The 17085-nt window shown below is 43.4% G+C and overlaps 2 protein-coding genes and 1 long non-coding RNA gene across 3 annotated transcripts in view; 1 reads left to right on the top strand and 2 right to left on the bottom strand.

The window, feature by feature from the left end:
* Positions 1–17085, top strand: part of LOC133361338 (zinc finger protein 208-like) — a gene marked incomplete at both ends in the record, with an annotated part of 534864 nt that overhangs the window by 143754 nt on the left and 374025 nt on the right. The gene's annotated exons all lie outside the window — the stretch shown is intronic.
* LOC133361306 (oocyte zinc finger protein XlCOF6-like) overlaps positions 1–17085 on the bottom strand; it is a gene marked incomplete at its 5' end in the record, with an annotated part of 253533 nt that overhangs the window by 91653 nt on the left and 144795 nt on the right. The window lies entirely within an intron of this gene.
* Positions 52–10099, bottom strand: LOC133361301 (uncharacterized). Its single transcript, XR_009757352.1, has 4 exons — positions 10070–10099; positions 8778–8828; positions 1997–2038; positions 52–92 (listed from the first exon to the last, which is right to left on the bottom strand). It is a non-coding gene; the product is annotated as an uncharacterized LOC133361301 (long non-coding RNA).

Here is a 17085-nt window from a genome sequence, read left to right as displayed (position 1 = left end):
GCATCAAGAAAATAAATGTCGCTGACTGGGTAGTGAAGTGTGGGTTTTACCTCAGATTTGTTTGCCTTCTTTTCAGCCTTCTCACGCTCAGCCTGGATATAACCATGGAAACATGAATCGGACAATGAATATATTAAAATAAAATTTTAGAGATGAATGAAGAAGAGACACCCAATCTAACGACAGTTGAGCACAGAATAGTGTGTCGTGTGTGTACCAATTTTAATATAGCCTTTGGTGTTTGAGAAAGGCTCCAAGCGGGGCCATGTACACTCTGAATAAAGTGGGCTCAGTCAAGATCTTAAAACTGGCCATAGTGACACGGTTTGCAAAAAGGAGTGAAACCATTGCAAGGCCATGTCTGAGGCCTCTATCATGAGTTTCCACTAATTGTGTAAAATGCTAGTTTTACGAAAAGCTGCGCTAATATCAAGAAGGAAAATGCTTGGAAAACCTTTGTTTCCAGACAGTTAATCATTGACAACCCTCACCAGTCTCTGTGCTGAGCTCTGGTCTAAAACCTGACTGAAATGGATCAAGCAAGTAGATAAAAGAAAAACATTCATAAAACAGTGTTGCCACTGTACCCTCAAGTATTTAGAAAAATATAAGAGATTTAAATTTGGAAAGAAATTACTCTTTGGTTCTTTTGGTAAAGTCACATAGAAATAAAATAAAATAACAATACAATACGACGTTTCGATTGCAACACAAGCAATCGTCATCAGGTACGAATGAATGAGAAAACTAAGTTTGTTTTCAGATGACTATTGCTTGTGTTGCAATAGAAACGTCGTATTATATTATTATTTCATTTTATTTTTACGTCACTTTATCAAAAGAACAAAAGAGTAATTCATGCAGTCACGAAAGCTTCGAATCTAGTGGAAAGACATTGTGGTGCCCTTTCAATGAGGTGCGTGCAAATCTGACAATGCCCAAGAGCCAATGGAGATTTTTTGACGAGAAAAAAAACTGTTTGAATGAATTGCAATGGTCAGTAGAGATTATATAATAAAGCCACTGGCCTGGATTCAGAAGGTAATTCAAACTGGCTAATATAACTGTATAAATAAACTTTCTGGTGGTAATTAGGCGGGCAAAATTTACAGATGGCGCTTGAGAGATGACATCGTTGTCTATCGGGAGTGATGTTTTAAAGAATTGTCGCTAAATTATTAAACCTGACTTTCTCCAGACCCACTCAGATTTGCGAAACATTGATTTAAATGTCCATAGCTCTTCAAAATGCCATCAGCTACGTGATTTAAACGTGCACAAGAGTGGCATTATATATCAAAGCAGTCTCTTTAAAGAGGCACGAAAGAGCAAAGGCCTCAGTAATTGATAAATAAGTAATGGAGTTTAGCATACGGTGAGACATCTGCCATTGACGGGAATAGATTGAGCAAGGTAAAGGCATTTTGGCTATTACTGCACAGTGATCAGATACATCTATACTCGTGTGTTCTTTCGGTAAAGTCACGTAGTTAGAAATAAAATAAAATAAAACAAATCACGACGTTTCGATCGCAACACAAGCGGTTGTCATCAGGCTATACTAATTACGTGACTTTACCGAAAGAACCAAAGAATATGGATCCCTGCTGTCGCGAAAGCTTCAAATCAAAATAAATACATCTGTATAAATAATAGAAAGGTTACTGAACTGGGAATCCAACGTTGCACACATTCCAGAGTATGTCCAGCAATATAATTTGAGGCTTTAACATGTTGCCTAAGACCAAACAACTGAATAATAGCAAGGACGTCTATAACAGAATATAACGGGGCATTTCTTATAATGTTAAAATCTGCAAACAACAGAATGCAAAATCCATTGAGATCAGATCAGGTGGTGGTCGGTGAAGAATTTGCAGCAATGGCTGCAGTCCTCAAATTTACATACATCTTCATATAAATGCATACGTTGGCATGCAAATATCTAACCACCATTTGTATATGTTAAATGTGGGTTGTGAAGCATGTGTTTTACCTCAAGGTATTGGAGCCTCGTTATCACCTTCGCATTCTCCACCTGGATATAACCATGAATACATGAATCGGGTGATAAATACATGAATACACATTCCGTGGAGCATGAATTATGCCATGCAATGCCTATTTCAGATTGTGTAATTGTGAAGTACGTATTTTGCAATTTGTAAGTCTTCACAAAAGATGTTTAACTATAGCTCATCTCATATTGCTCGAAGCAACTGTCCCTACCCACCATTACTCATTCGTGTTTTGGCAAACTCCCCCCTTTCCATTGCCCCCACCACTACCCCATACGTGTCAAGTTTCAAGGAATATGCTTCAGACTTACAGTTTGTCACAATTTTGAGTTTTGCATGACCATGCAAAGAATCTCGTGTTTATTGTTCCGCATTTGTTGTAAATAACTCACTCAGTCCTGTTTAACACAGTGCGCTGACAGCTGTTTACAATTGTTCAGGTCTTATGTAAGGGTCAGATTAAATTTTGTCTTTGCTCACAGCCTTAATTTTACGAGAAGAATACAGGAAACCAATTAAAAGTATCCAAGGAGAAAACAATTATTTAATTTACTTTGGGACCGGATATTGGGGTATAGTGGAGTGTGTCGCTGGATAGTGGAGTGTGTGGCCGTATAATGCAGAAGATGGGTACAAACTGAGCAATCATTAGAAGACGTTATTAACCAGGTAAAGTCTTAACTGACTGTGATGTCTCCAGAAACAACACCAAATATCATTACTAAAATTTCTCAAAATCCCAAGAAAACAAAGATCATGCTCTCTTCTTCAAGCAAAATTAAGTTTAATTCCCTTCACCTTTTGCGGATATCAGAAACAATATAATTTAACAAACGGAGTGCTTCAAATATTTGGGGTTACATTCCAACCTCATTGATGCCACTATAAACACGTGATTCAGACAGAGTGTGCCAGTTGACAACCATGTTCTGCGAGTCTGGCAAGTTTGTGTAAATTATACATCGAGGTTTACGTTTGGTGAGCCATGTGATAGTTTCGGGAGCACCACGACTAATACTGTCCAGTCAGCCGAAATGTGGGCATAGAATGCAGTTGTTCAGTATGTGGTTAATTATTTGGTCGACAATCATGATGTGAACACTGTACTGTAGGCAACATGCTGACCACGGTAGGCACAGAATCGGCATGTAGGTGGCATAACAGCAGTATAATCAATAAATTTATATTGAACATTGTAATGGTAATTTTAGGTTGCATGTATATATATATATACATGTGGTACACTACCACTCTGTCACGTAGACATTCTCTCACACTCACTCATACATGCACGCACGAACATACATGGACGAATCAACCTTCTTCATTGTAGGGTGAGTGTATTAGAACTCCAGAAATAACCTCAGAAAAATAATACAGTATCATGGAAATACTTAACTTGTAGCATATAACTCCTGGTCAACACTCGGACTCAAAACTCTCCACCTTGTCCACTCGACCTCTGGACCCTTTGAATATTTCACAATTTGCAGTCCTCTCCACATCCACATGGTGACTTGAATCTTCATCTATCTCAATCTCACCTACACATCACTTCTGCCAAACTCCATATTGGCACTCTCTCACTTCGCACTGCTTTGATCCTGGCACTCTCTCTCCCTGCTGTCACCACAGCCTCACCAATTCAGTGAAACACGCCTGCTGTCACAATCCCTCTCCACAGGCAGTCCCTTCACCTGGCGGGAGTGTGTACAACCCTTCCTGCTCGTGTCACCTTCATTTGCTCCATTACACTACCTCCATGGGCATCCCTATAATTGTGCACCCGTTCCATTTAAACACATAAAACTGTGGTGATAGTACATGCATAATTTGAATTTGACTTTTCCATGGCAATTCAACCAGAAAAACCCGTGCACACAACAACATTCGACACTAAGTGGCGGTGACATCACCACGGCGCTTGTGCCAGACGATCTGCCCATTGAGACTACGTGAAGTGTCGAACGCCCACTTGGAGGAGGTCACGGGGCAGACCCAGGTGCCACGGGTCAACTGGCTGAGATGACTGGCCAATGCACCACCTTTCCTCCCTACTGTGCGAACTTGCTGTGCTTTAGCCACCCGGCGTTCTGCTAATTGTTGTGAGCATCGCTCCTCCGCCCTCCGTTGTTGTTGGAGGGCAACTGCCTCTAACTGCTCAGTAGCATCCTTCACGTGCCTCCTCCACAGAGGCCGATCTTTACATCGATGGTCCTAGTCATCAGCAAGTCCACTCAGCTCCACGTCCTCCTGTACCACATCACTCAATCTCTGATTTGGCCCGTGCCGCGCCTGTTTCGCCCCCTTGATCCAGCCGAACAAAAGCTGTTTAGGCATGCGGTGGCTGGGAATGCGGGCTACATGACCCAGCCAACGCAGCCTTGCCTGCCAGAGGGGCTCACCGATGGCACTTTGTCCAGAACTTTCAAGGAGTTGTGAGCTCCTCACAAAATCCAGCCTGGTTAAACAAAGGTTGTATCGTATGAAGGCCAACCTATATGTTTCTATACGGCGAAGATGTTGCATTAGGGGGGTCCACATTTCGCAAGCATAGAGAAGGGAGGGCATGACTGTGAATGAGAAGACCTAAAGGTTTGTGTGGAGTGACAGATCAGGGAGCTTCCACACAACATTAAGCAACCGATTAAAATATAACGCTGATCTGATTCGGAAGGAGACCTCTGCTGTCAAATCGTAGCCAGGCATGAGCACACTGCCCAGGTATGGGAAACTCTCCACTCTCTCCACAGCAGCCCCATCACCAATTGGGAGTTGTGGGGGTGGATGGTCTGATGGTACAAGATACCCAGGCAGGTGCTTAGTTTTGGTGGGGCTGATGGTAATGCCCCACCTTTTAGTGGCACGCTCTAGGTTCAGCAGCAGTACCTCCTACTCCTCCTCTGAGTGAGCAGCAATTAACCAATCATCGGCATACATAACATGGTTAAACAATAGGGAGCCATCCCGTGACCACACCCGGACATCGCGCAGCCTCCCTTTGTATCTGTACCAGATGGAAATTCCTATAGCACAGCCATCGAAGGCTTCATGAACTACGTGGTCAAAATAGATGTAAATAATGTGGGAGCCAGAGGACATCCCTGTCGCACCCCAAGGTGAACAAGGAATGGCTCGGACTCCTGGCCATGTAGTTTTACCCGGGCCCGCTCACCATCATGAAGGTCCTTAATTATCACGAGCAGATAGTCAGGGACTCCGAAAGCACAAAAGCATCTGTGCAGGACCGCCTTTTCCTGAAACCCACATTGGGGCTCTGCAAGCCTGTCCTCAGCATGCCAGGATCTTTTCCCAGCATACTGAGGAGTGAGATGCCCCTGCAGTTGTTACAGTCTGTGCGATCCCACTTCTTAAAGAGTGGGACCACCAGGGCATCCTTTCAATCATGCGGAACCCATCCAGTGGTACAGACTGTTATTATTATGTCATGTAGGGCAGTCTGTGCACAAATGCCACCCACTCTCAGTATTATGTTTGGGAGATCATCTCTACCCGGTGTCTTTCCTGGTCTCAGACTCTGGATCGCCTTCTGTACTTCTCTACAGATGGCACCTCAGCCAGCCACTCACAGGGGGTGACTACTTCTTCCAGAATTTGAGGCACATCAGCTTCAGCAGGGTCATTCCCACTTTGCCCCATAATATTTAACCAGGCTGAGGGATTTTCCCTTCCCCCAAGAGCTCAGAAATGTTCAGCAAATCTGCAAACCTGTTCCTGGGGGTCAGAGATTGTAGCACCATTATTTCCCATAATGATAGTGATAGGTGTGGCACTACAAGTTACTTTTTAAAGGAATCAAATAGTGATTTGTGATCGCTGGCCACTGAGGCAGACTCCATCTCCTCAGTAACCTGCAACCACCACCCATCCTTGCAGCGCCTAACGGCCCTCCGAACCTCTGAGCGGAGGCTGTGGTAAGCCTCCTCATTCTCTGATGAGGGATGTTGTAGACAATGAGAGTGGGCCTGTCGTTTTTTCTCAGCCAGCCTGAACACCTCTTCTGTCAGCTAGGATCTCTGGGGAGGTCCGGACCGTGTACCCAAAGCTGCCATTGCAGCTGCATGAGCCACAGACCAAAAACTTGCCTATTTCCCCTCGACATCCGGAGGAGTGGGGGATGATGCCAACCCCAGCTGCAAGTGTCGATGAAATTCTCGCTTGAAACTTTCATTAGCAAGCTGAGACCAGGGTACTATTGGTTTGAATGGGTTCCTGGGTGTACACCCACCACCGAAGTGTAAGAATGTAGACACATCTTACAGATGACAAATCGATGGTCAGTGGGCAGATCAGCTCAGGTTCTGGTATCAAGGACATGGGCCTGCATCCGCTGTTCCATCACTATATAGTCCAGCAGATGTTATTGCTTGTGTAAGGACAGTACGGGTGATATGGGGACAGTACGTCTCTCCGGGACCATGGTTACTAATTATCGTAACGGGAATTGACAGGGTAATATCAAGGTAATGTGGGACCTAAGTGGTTACTAATAATGATTGATCGGACAAGTGTTGACAGGATCACAAGAGGGGAAACACGGGACCCAACATTCGTAAATGGTAATAAGGGCAGAGAAACAGGGCCAGGTGCGGTAAGGGAGAGTTCGAGAATAGGGGCGTGGCCGGGTCCTGAGAGGGATAAGAACTGGTGCAGACCGGATCTGGGAGTGGTTGTTGTGGGGAATCGTCATCGCCGTCGTCACCTTGGAACAGGTCGTCTTCATCGTCTTGGAGTGGGCACCGAGTAGTATTGAAGGGTTAGAGTTATGTTGTGCCCAAGACGTTTAAATTACCCAAGTGTGTGTAGTCACTTGTTAAGTTGTCAGCGGACTTTATTCATAATAAATATACATTAAGGAACAAGACGGTGTCTCTGAGAGCCACATTACACTTGGACCCAGCATGCATCCATGATGTTGTGTGGATGCGCCGATGCCAGAACAGCATGTTGGTAATTACAAGCCCATGGGCTGCGCAAAAGTCTAGCAGCCTCCCACTGTTGATATTGAGCTGATCTGGCCCATGCCTTCCAGTCACTCCAGACCAGGTGCCATCGTCATAACCAACTCGGGCATTAAAGTCACCCTAGAGGATGGCTCTATCCCGAGAAGCCACTTTAGCTAGCACCTGTGACAGGAGGTCATATAAGGCATCTGACTCATCGGCTTTGCCTGCATCCCTCCACTGATGTTCATCTTCCGTGGGTGCATAGGTAACCATGACCACCACTCCTCAACTCTGGTTGACGGGAAGGCAAGCCCAAAGTAGCCCGGGGCTTCCAGCTTTCCACACGTCATCACCACGCCCCTACACTACCTTCATTGTTTTGTTCAGAATAAGAGCCACTCCCTTTTGTTTGGCAGTCTCCTGCCCCGAGTAGAGGACTGTCCACCGTCTTGCTGACAGGAGCCAGAGCCGGTCCACCGGACCTCCTGAATACCACAGAGATCTAGGTGGTACCGGTCCAGCTCCCGACAGAGGAGTGGCAACCTCTCCTCCGCAGTGAGCATTCGAACATTCCACCTGGCCACCCGTAGTGGCATTTTGCTGCTTCTGAAAGAATCCTGAGGGTAAGGTTTCAGTCTCCTGACTCCGACAAATGGGGTTTGGCCAGGAGACGTAATAGATGCCTGTCCCCTCGGGACCTACGGCACAAGCTTCGTTTGATTTATTTTCCGTGGAATCGTAATTCATTCGAAGGTAGAGGGGTTACTAGCCCCTTGCACCCAACTGGAGCCCCCATTTGGCCGCTGTGGTGGCTACAAACGCCATTAGGAGAATATAACCAGTGCACACACTCACTTTCACACACACATGCTCACTTTCACACACACGTGCACGCGCACACAGACACACACAAATACTGACTGATTACATCTCGCGGAGGATTGCTCCACTAAACAAAATAGTTCCACAGTTCAGTTTGCAAGTGCAAGTTCGCGTTTTAGGTCGATGAAAAAAAATACTATTTCATTGAAGCTGGCTCGTTAGTGTTAGTGTGAGTGTGTGTAACATGAGGACTCCTTGTACTGTATTAATCCCACTCTCGGCTATATGAACTGGCTTCCAGCTAAATTCTATATCGAGTACATGCTGGATATTTTAGCCTATAGAGTTATTCATGTCTTGGACCCACGTACCTGTGGGTCCAGTTGGTCCCTCATGCGACTGGGGCCTATGTGCTGCCATCATCAGAAAAGGGCCGACTCTCCCAGCCACGGATCTTGCACCCAAATCTGGGTGGCTGCACCTTTGCAAGTGTTGCTCCTAGGACCTTGAATGCCTTGCCAGCTGCAGTCTGGTGCGCTCCGAGTCTCAGTGTGTTTAGGAGGGAATGCAGGACTCACTACTTCCTCATTGATTCCTATTTCATCTTTGAATTTGTGTGTACACTGTTTTGCCACCATCTTGAGTCGGGGTGACGTAATATTTTATATTAAAAAAACTGTAAAAATCTAGTCCCTTATTTGTTTACTTGCTCATTTTAAGACACATTTAGTAATTTATATGACTCCAACTTAAAATTATCATTTGTATGTGATAGGTAAAACCGTCACAACAAAAATAGTGCAGGCCGGAATACAAGTTAATTTAACAACACAAATTGATATCCATTACTCAGTCTCATGCACAACCGAAAATTTGTCTTTGCAAAAAAAATGCAATGCCCATCTTTGTGGGTTGTTAAGTATGTTCAACTTGTTCATCGTGCTTGGTTCGTCGTGATTTTATCTCTTACCTCAAGCGAATGATTTTTGTTTTTCAGTTCTTCTGCGTGTTTCGTTTGTGACTGAAAATTAACCATAATGCAATGAAATCAGCATAAAGTGAAATAACAATGGTATTCAACACAGATACCTGAAGTATAAATAACCGTTTTACTGCTTTTCTAATTTGTGTTCAAGTATGTATACATTCTCTTTATCCATCCATATATCTGTAATCGAGGGCAATTAACAATGCAAAAGATAATACGGACAATTATGTGCAAGTAAAATACTGTGTAAAAATTGTATTAGAAATATGCTATGAAGGGACATTTCCAGACATGGCACCTATTGCATATGTTTTTCTTTTAAGGCCGCAGTGTATTGAATGCGACTTTTTTATTAGAAAGGTTCGAATTCTCTATATATTAGAACGAATAGAGTTAAGTAACAATTTCTTCATTAGAACAGTTAGAATACTCTAACAATTCCTTCAGTATAAATGTTCGTAAGATGTAAAAATGCTTTGACAGTAAATCCCCATTTAAGGGGAAACACTGCTTTCTTAAGTCTACATTGAGAGGAACCAGCCACAGGGTTGGTTTTATCCGACATTATTCTAAAGTTAATCTTGAAAACACCGCACTTCGTCTACTGTATTATGCAACACCACGCATAAGCGGTCCCTCGCTCGGGGACAGCTCTCATTTGGTGTTGAAATTGCTGAGGAGAGGGACATCTCTGATGAGCTGATCTCTGTATATCTAATTAAGTTCGTGTAATGTTTACGTCTAAATTAACTCCTCTATGTCTATTGTTTACAGATTATTTGAAGTACGTAATCATTATCATTTCCCTTTCAGTAAGCTTTAGTAGACATTTCCATCGGTCATTATGCTCTCTATGATAGAAAATGTTTCCATCATGCAAAAATATTAATTTATTTACTTTGTTTTTAATCTGAGTCTAAACATCGGTGTCATCTTCCTCATTGCTCAGTGGACGTGCCAGAATGTTTTATACACTTAAAAATAGCAATCTTCAATTAACTAAAACAAAATTTTTATCTTACCAGGTAAGGGGCCATCCATTTACTACATACGCAAAAATCTGTCAACTTTACTCCTCCCCCCTTCATGTACGCACGCGTACTTTTTACACCCCCCCCCCACCTGCGTATGTAAGCTTGACGCACCCCCCCCCCCCCCCGAATAGAATGGCCGAAATTTAATCCACGCAGAAACGATCAAGGATTAATACTATTAACGTGTTTAAGCAAACAGATAATCCACCGCCGGCTGCAGTAAAGAATTAAGTTGCGTACCTTTAAAAAGTTTGTCTAGTGTCCGCTAGGTTCAAACGCCAACTGAACTCAGTCAAACAGGTTACGTATTATAGGAATTTCGTCACAGCAAGGCCAATGTAGGAAAATTAATTATTATCGAGGCTTCATCTCCCCCCCCCCCGTTTTCTATGCGCACGTACATTGTCAGTAGACCCCCGATATGCAAGCGTACGCGTTTGGGTTAACCCCTCCTCCCTCCATGCGTACATACTAAATTTGATGGCCCCTAAAACCCACTGAGCTATTAGCTCTTTTTAAAGGGGCCACAAATGATAGTTCAACGAAGTGGCTTATGTGGCAATGTATAGCAGCCAAACAATCGAAATCTATTGATAATCTAATTATTTTTATAATATAATTAAACACTACATATCAATTATTTCCCAAATTTAGGTGTTGTATGTAGCAATGGGCAAATCCAATAGTGGTCATGTACAGCCCTATGATCACTCCACTCCTGGATAAGGACTTTCCTAAGTCCTGCAGATTATGGGAGTTAGTTTACCTGCTTCACTATGCTACACGGTGAGTGTTAGTGAAGTCAAGAACATTCATATGGGAGCCCAAGACAATATGTTTGTGCCCTGTCATCCATTAAATACATTTCCAGGCTCAATGCTGTTGGACTTCTGAGATCTGACAACATTGTGAGCATCATGAGTTATTATGTCAAATGGAATAAACTATGAAGATGACAGGGTGGAATTCTGATAGTCTTCTGGCAGCCCGCCACGTTATGTGGAAAACCCCAATGATCATAAAAATGGCGACCAAAGTCAATTATTGACCTTTTGGTCAGTAAACAGCTTTTTCAGCCATAATTAAATATCTTATTACGGCCAAACCTTCCATGAAAATCTACCCGGATATACAGATTTGTCAACACAACGTTGATGGCATTTCCTGACAAATTGGGAGCATATTGTGATGGTACTTAAGACTTTGACTTCCTCAGATTAAAAGAAACGCACGTTTCCACATTTTCTGTGAGTACAATAATGTTGTTATGAAATATAGAGCTGCAAGCTGCTAACAAGTACATACTCAAATGATGCTCTGGCTATCTAGCTAAGACATGACATCGCCAATTTCATCAACCTGCCACCAACAGTAATATGACAGACAACCACCATACCTGTGCAAATTACTCAGCTTATCATTGTGAATATGTACAAACAACCCAATATACCCAATGTACCCCTGTCACAACCCACGTTTTCCAGCATGCAACATCATAATACCAGTTGTGGATAGAGTTTTCGGAAAGTCTCGCTTCCTCACACTCAAATCATAGCGCAGTGGCTACGATGGAATATGCTCAGCAACTTAAGGATGCGTGTAGAATTGGCCCAACAAATCAGTACACCTTACACTGTGCATTAATCACATTATTCAATTTATAGACGAGCGATATACCCAAACCTCATTCTGTAAGTTTGTGTACTCAAATTATGTGGCACTGGCTACACGATCCGATAGCCTCAGTGAGGGGAGTTTCAACTTCATAAGGTCATACATTGATATCGTATCAAACAGGACATGGCCTGTGATTTCACAAGATGACATCAAGATGATGGTCACAGATTCCGAGGCAAATAGTTTTAGCACTTATTTTAACTCGAGGTTTTGGGAAACACAATGTTATAATGTAATGTAAGTCAAATTGGATCGCCTTTACAAGTTATTGTATTCCCACTTAATTTAGTCGGAAAAGCAAATGCATTAATGCTTTCAGCCTAAGTTGGAAAGCATTAAAACACTTTCTACAAACTCTTCATGCATTACAATAAACATTATGAGTGTTACCATACACAAACAGAACTTTCTTTTGAGTGCCCATATATGTATAAAAACTTACATTTCGTCTATTAACCTTTCCAGAGAAATATAAATCTCACCTTCGCTTCTTCTTCCAGCCTGGTAATTTTTGACTGTTTCTCATTGTTGTTCTGCTTCTCCTGAGTTAATTGGTTATTCAGCTCTTCATTATCTGAATGAAAGGTTTAGAATTAGATTAAAAACAAAATCATTTAATGCATTAGTAGAATTAATAACAGAGGAGTATGAAGGTATTAATATCACTTAAACATTTTTGGCTCAACCGGGACACGTGGCGAGCTGGAAGCTCCTCCCTATATCAGCAATGCCCACTTTTCGATAGCCTCACAGTCAGGGTCAATCTGAGGGTCTATCCTGAGAGCACAAGACTAATGGAAAAAGTCAGTTGTATTGACCGAAACTTCCTCATTTGCCTTGTCATGCAAACACCACAGTCAGTCAGCAATCACACGCAATAAACTATGTGTAGTGGGTTCCACGGAAACACACACTAGACTATGGAGGAAACACGTTTATTCTAAGACCACAACGGGGTAACTGCATAAAGTACTGGATAACGACATAGGTGATAACCACCATGAGTAACTAGACCACAACGGGGTAACGACATAACCGGGTCAATCAGTAACACACTGCCTGACCCACGATGCCGAGCAGAAAGACCAAAGACTGAGGACCAAGGATCAAAGAGACGTAGCACCGACGGGTTCTATTCCAGAAGACAGGCTGGATTGGCTCTCGTGACCTCCCTTTCATGCACCTGAGCGTGGCCTGGCTCCGCCCTCGGCCACGCCCCCTTCTGGACCTTACGAGAAGGTTCTGGGCCACACATCACGTGTCCCTCTCGCTAACCTTTGGTCCCCCTCGCTACCCTCTCCTAGTCACGTGCCCTTTCGGGTTCACCCAGCTGTCACGTCCTGCAGTGCCCTCTCTCTGACTGTCTCCAGGACCATACCCCCTCGGGTCCCCTTCCATGCCATACACCCTCTGGTGCCAGAAAGAGACTCTAACATGCACAGTTCCCCTCTTATCTCAGTAGCTGGCACTAAACGCCATTCTGACTTAATATACATCACTACATATGTATTCAATAAACTCTCCATTCTATAAATGAATATTTATTGCACGTTAGTTTCATATACACTGTATGTGTTTCCTGATAATACATGGTTACATTGTATTTCTATACCATAATGTTTGAGGATTATAAGTCAGGCAAGTCGAGTACTCAGATGTCTAATCCACAACTCCCAGCAGGAAGAATGCACTGTTGTTGATAACACTCCACTGAACGAAATTATAATAATACAAATGTCAAAGTCCAAGTCCAAAAGTTATACTCTCTGGATTCAGGGTTACAGTACAGGATCATTAAATATGTTGATGAGATTGAGCACTTAGAACTTAGGTTAGGTGAGATTTATTTTGGCACAGGTAAACCCCATTGGCTAATACTAATTTTAGACGATGACCTGATCAAATTAGTCTGTGATCAGCCCATCAATCGTCTGCATTGATCATGGCACGAGTGATGCGGACTTCCGTGCTGTCAAGCTTCCTAACAATCATGTAGTTCAGTAAATGCCGCTGGTGTGATTGAGGGTGGCACCATGAGGTCTGAAGGCTATTCTTATGCCTGAATATGGTGTAGTGATATTGAATAAGCCACTATGTAGCATAGCGCGGGTTGCTGGCAGAGAAGGGGATCTGCAGTTGTAGCAGCCCTGTCTGTCAGCAGGTAACATGGTAAGTGAGAGAGAGGGATGGAGGGGAAAGGTGATAGAGGGGGCACATGGCCGAGGCATAGCGTGGTCACGCTAACAGGTATAAAGGGGACCCCGAGCAGGGGATCGGGGCCATCGTTTGGAGTGGAATCCCCTCGTCATCGTTGTCGCTGCTGTCACCTTCGCCTCTATCGTCTCGTGCCTTTGTTGCTGTCGTTGTCCAGTTAATAATTGCGCTGCTAGCAGTAGTTGGCTGTCTTAGATCAGTGTCAGACGGCTAGCGTTGTGTTGTGGGCTATCAACTAGTCTAGAGTTGTGTTTAAGCGAGTGACAGGGTTTTGTAACAGCAGAGAGTGTGCAAAACAGTGTGCTTGGGTTTTAATTAAAGAATTGCCTCCAATAAATTACGTCTCCAAGTCAGTCACTTCAAATGTGAAAGAAGATTCTAGCTGTCTTTTTGTCTACCTGGTTCTTTATTCCACAGCACAGATCCACAACTTCTTCACTCGCTTTCTCTCACAACGCACCGAGCCCATCCTCCTGCTCTCCCTTTTAACCTATTCCTCGCTCCGCCCCTTGTCTCACGCCCTCTCCACCAATCCTCATCTCGTACCCTCGCCTGATATAACCGTCCCTCTGTCACCCAACTTTCCTGCTCTTTTCCCTTATGAACATTCCAGCCAATTATCTTGATCCCCGTGCCCTAACCAATCAGAGCGTGAAGTGTATACTCCACCCTTCCTGATTGATAGGCGCTTCTCGGTCTTTGGCAAGTAGCGCTGCCCTATTCTATAGTCCCAGGGGTTGCGTGGGACGATCACTACACAACGTCAAATTTACGAACATCAAACATCAACACAGTGCAAGCAATACAAAACATACAAGGCATCACCCAAGCTATGCCAGGAGCTGACGACTGATGGTCTGATCACCGACTCATCTACTTGGTCATGTCCATAAAACTGGCTCCCAAATTATGGCAGAAGCAATGCGAACTGTGGATTCGCAGGTCAAGGTCAAGGGGCTCAAGTACACCATCAAAAGATACCTCTCACCAGTACTTCAAAAAATAAACTGTAAAATTACAACTAACATCATTCGGAGAGTGACAACAGTGCGTGGAAAAGCATAAAGACTATATTCATCAACACCTGTGAAGAGACCCTTGGATGCTCTACCAGAAAACATCAAGACAGGTTTGATGACAATAACAGGGAGATCCAAGAGTTGAACAAATTACAAGTGGAAGGCCTTTCGTGCTTTGCAGAATGACAACGTCCGAGCCAAAGAAATTGCATTACAAACAAAGCCAAAGCAGAGGTCCAAATGAGGAATCTTGATCTGAAGTAGAGACATCGGGAAGACAAAGCGAATAATATCCATAATATGCACAATTTTTTCCAGTGCGAGGGCAATCATGTACGGTTTGAGCACTCAGGGGCTAACTCCCTTGAGACCAAAGAATGAAGGACATCTGATAAACAAGAGGCAAGCCATTAGTGCTTGCTAGAGGGAGTATTTTGAAAACCTCAATTGAGACGTTGTTGTAGACGAGAGTGTTCTCAACCTGAGTTTGGAATTCCTCCATCATTTGATGAGGTGTGGAAAGCCGTTAAGCAGATGAAGAACAACATGTCATCTGGAGTGGACGGAATTCCCACTGAAATTTTCAATAAAAGCAGAAATGATCTCACATCACAGCTACCTGCCGTTATCTTGAGGATCTAGAATTATGAAGAAATCCAATATGACCTTGGGTATGCCCTGAGCATGACAATCTTCAAAGAGACTCTGGATATAATGGATGGATTTCTTTGCTTTCCGCCACAGGATATAACATTGCAAGAACTTTCCTGAACCGACTCATTTTGAAGAACTCCTCCTCGAATCTCAGATTTGGTAGAGGCACAACTGTCATAATCTTTACTGCTCACCAGCTGCAGGAGAAATGTGCTGAACATAAATATCTCAACATGGCCTAATTTTACCTCCTAAAAGCCTTCGATTTTGTCAAACGATAATCGTTGTGGAGGATTCTTTTAAAGTATGGATAGCCACCAGCGTTATCACCATTCTTTGCCCGTATCACAACGACATGAAAGTGATGATTCTCAGTAATGAATCGAGCACAACTTCCTTTGAGGTTAAGGAGTCAAGCAAGGCCGCATTATTGCCCCAGCGCTATTTTTAATATTCCTCACCATGATGCTGCATCTGACCAATGACCAGCTTCCAGTCAGTGTAACACTAAACTAATACATGAATGGTAAGCTGTTTAACCTCAGTCGACTTGGATGCAAAGACCATCCCAACTTCAGTCATCGAGCTCCAGTATGCTGATGATGCTGTAGTGTGCTCACTCGGAAGTGGATCTTCAGGCAATCATCGATGCCTTTACCGAGGCATATTAAAAGTGGGGATTGAAGCTAAAGACTCAAAGGCCTCAGGTCCGCCATTGACAAGCTCTCAATAAGCGAGCCCCAGCTCCATAAATTCAGATGCACAGTGAGACTGAAGAATGCTAAGCATTACCTGGACCCTGGAAGTCATCTCTCACGGAATATTGTCATCGGGCAAAGACATCCAACATCACAAGTGTGCATTGTAAGCCTTTGCTTGCCTGAATAAACTGGTGTTCCATGATTGTGACATCAGATCCGAAACCAAACTCATGATTCATCAAGAGGTCACGATGACCACCCTACTGGATGGGGCTGAGACGTGAACAATGTCAAGGAGACATCTCAAGGGCTTGTAGAAGCAACCTCAATGCTGCCTGAAGATTATTTCATCTAGTCAAAGACAGACGCAACAAATGGAGGTTCTCTCACGAGCAAACCTCACGAGCATGGAGGTAGTGATCTTCTGACATCGTTTGGATTTACAAATCCTGACTCTCAAGGATAGTGATATTCTGCCAGTTCAGTCAAGGCATACGCTCAAGTGGAGGGCATTGCGTGTCTTCAATTAGTTGGGGATAACCTGTGAGCAATTGGAATAATTTGTCACGTGACTCCTCATGCATGAAAAAAATGAACACTATTCTGCATAACTTATCAAAAAGTTAGGTTAACCTGCAAATGGGAAGATTGCCGCTGTGGCTAATAGTTTGTAGACCCTACAGCTGTCACAGATAATAGGAGTTATAGGTAATAGTGTATTGAATATTCATCATCATTGTAGCAAGCGCTATTTGGTGCACCAATACAAAAAAAATCCACTTTTTTTTACTCTTTCCTTATTATTTGAAGTCTTACTACCAGATTACCATTGACAACGTCCATTTATTCCAGTGTTTACACACGAGGCTTACCTTTTGTGTGCTCTTCATGTATTGATGCGTTCTTATCCAGGATTTTTTCGACCATAGTCTCCTTCTTTTCAACGAATGCCAATAGTACATTATTCTTCTATAAATGTAACAAAACACAA

This window comes from Lethenteron reissneri, chromosome 72 (genome assembly GCF_015708825.2).
Source record: "Lethenteron reissneri isolate LAM-NWPU_2019-01 chromosome 72, ASM1570882v1, whole genome shotgun sequence".
In the NCBI taxonomy this organism is placed as follows: Eukaryota; Metazoa; Chordata; class Hyperoartia; order Petromyzontiformes; family Petromyzontidae; genus Lethenteron; species Lethenteron reissneri.
This window is presented reverse-complemented; position numbering and strand designations above follow the sequence as displayed.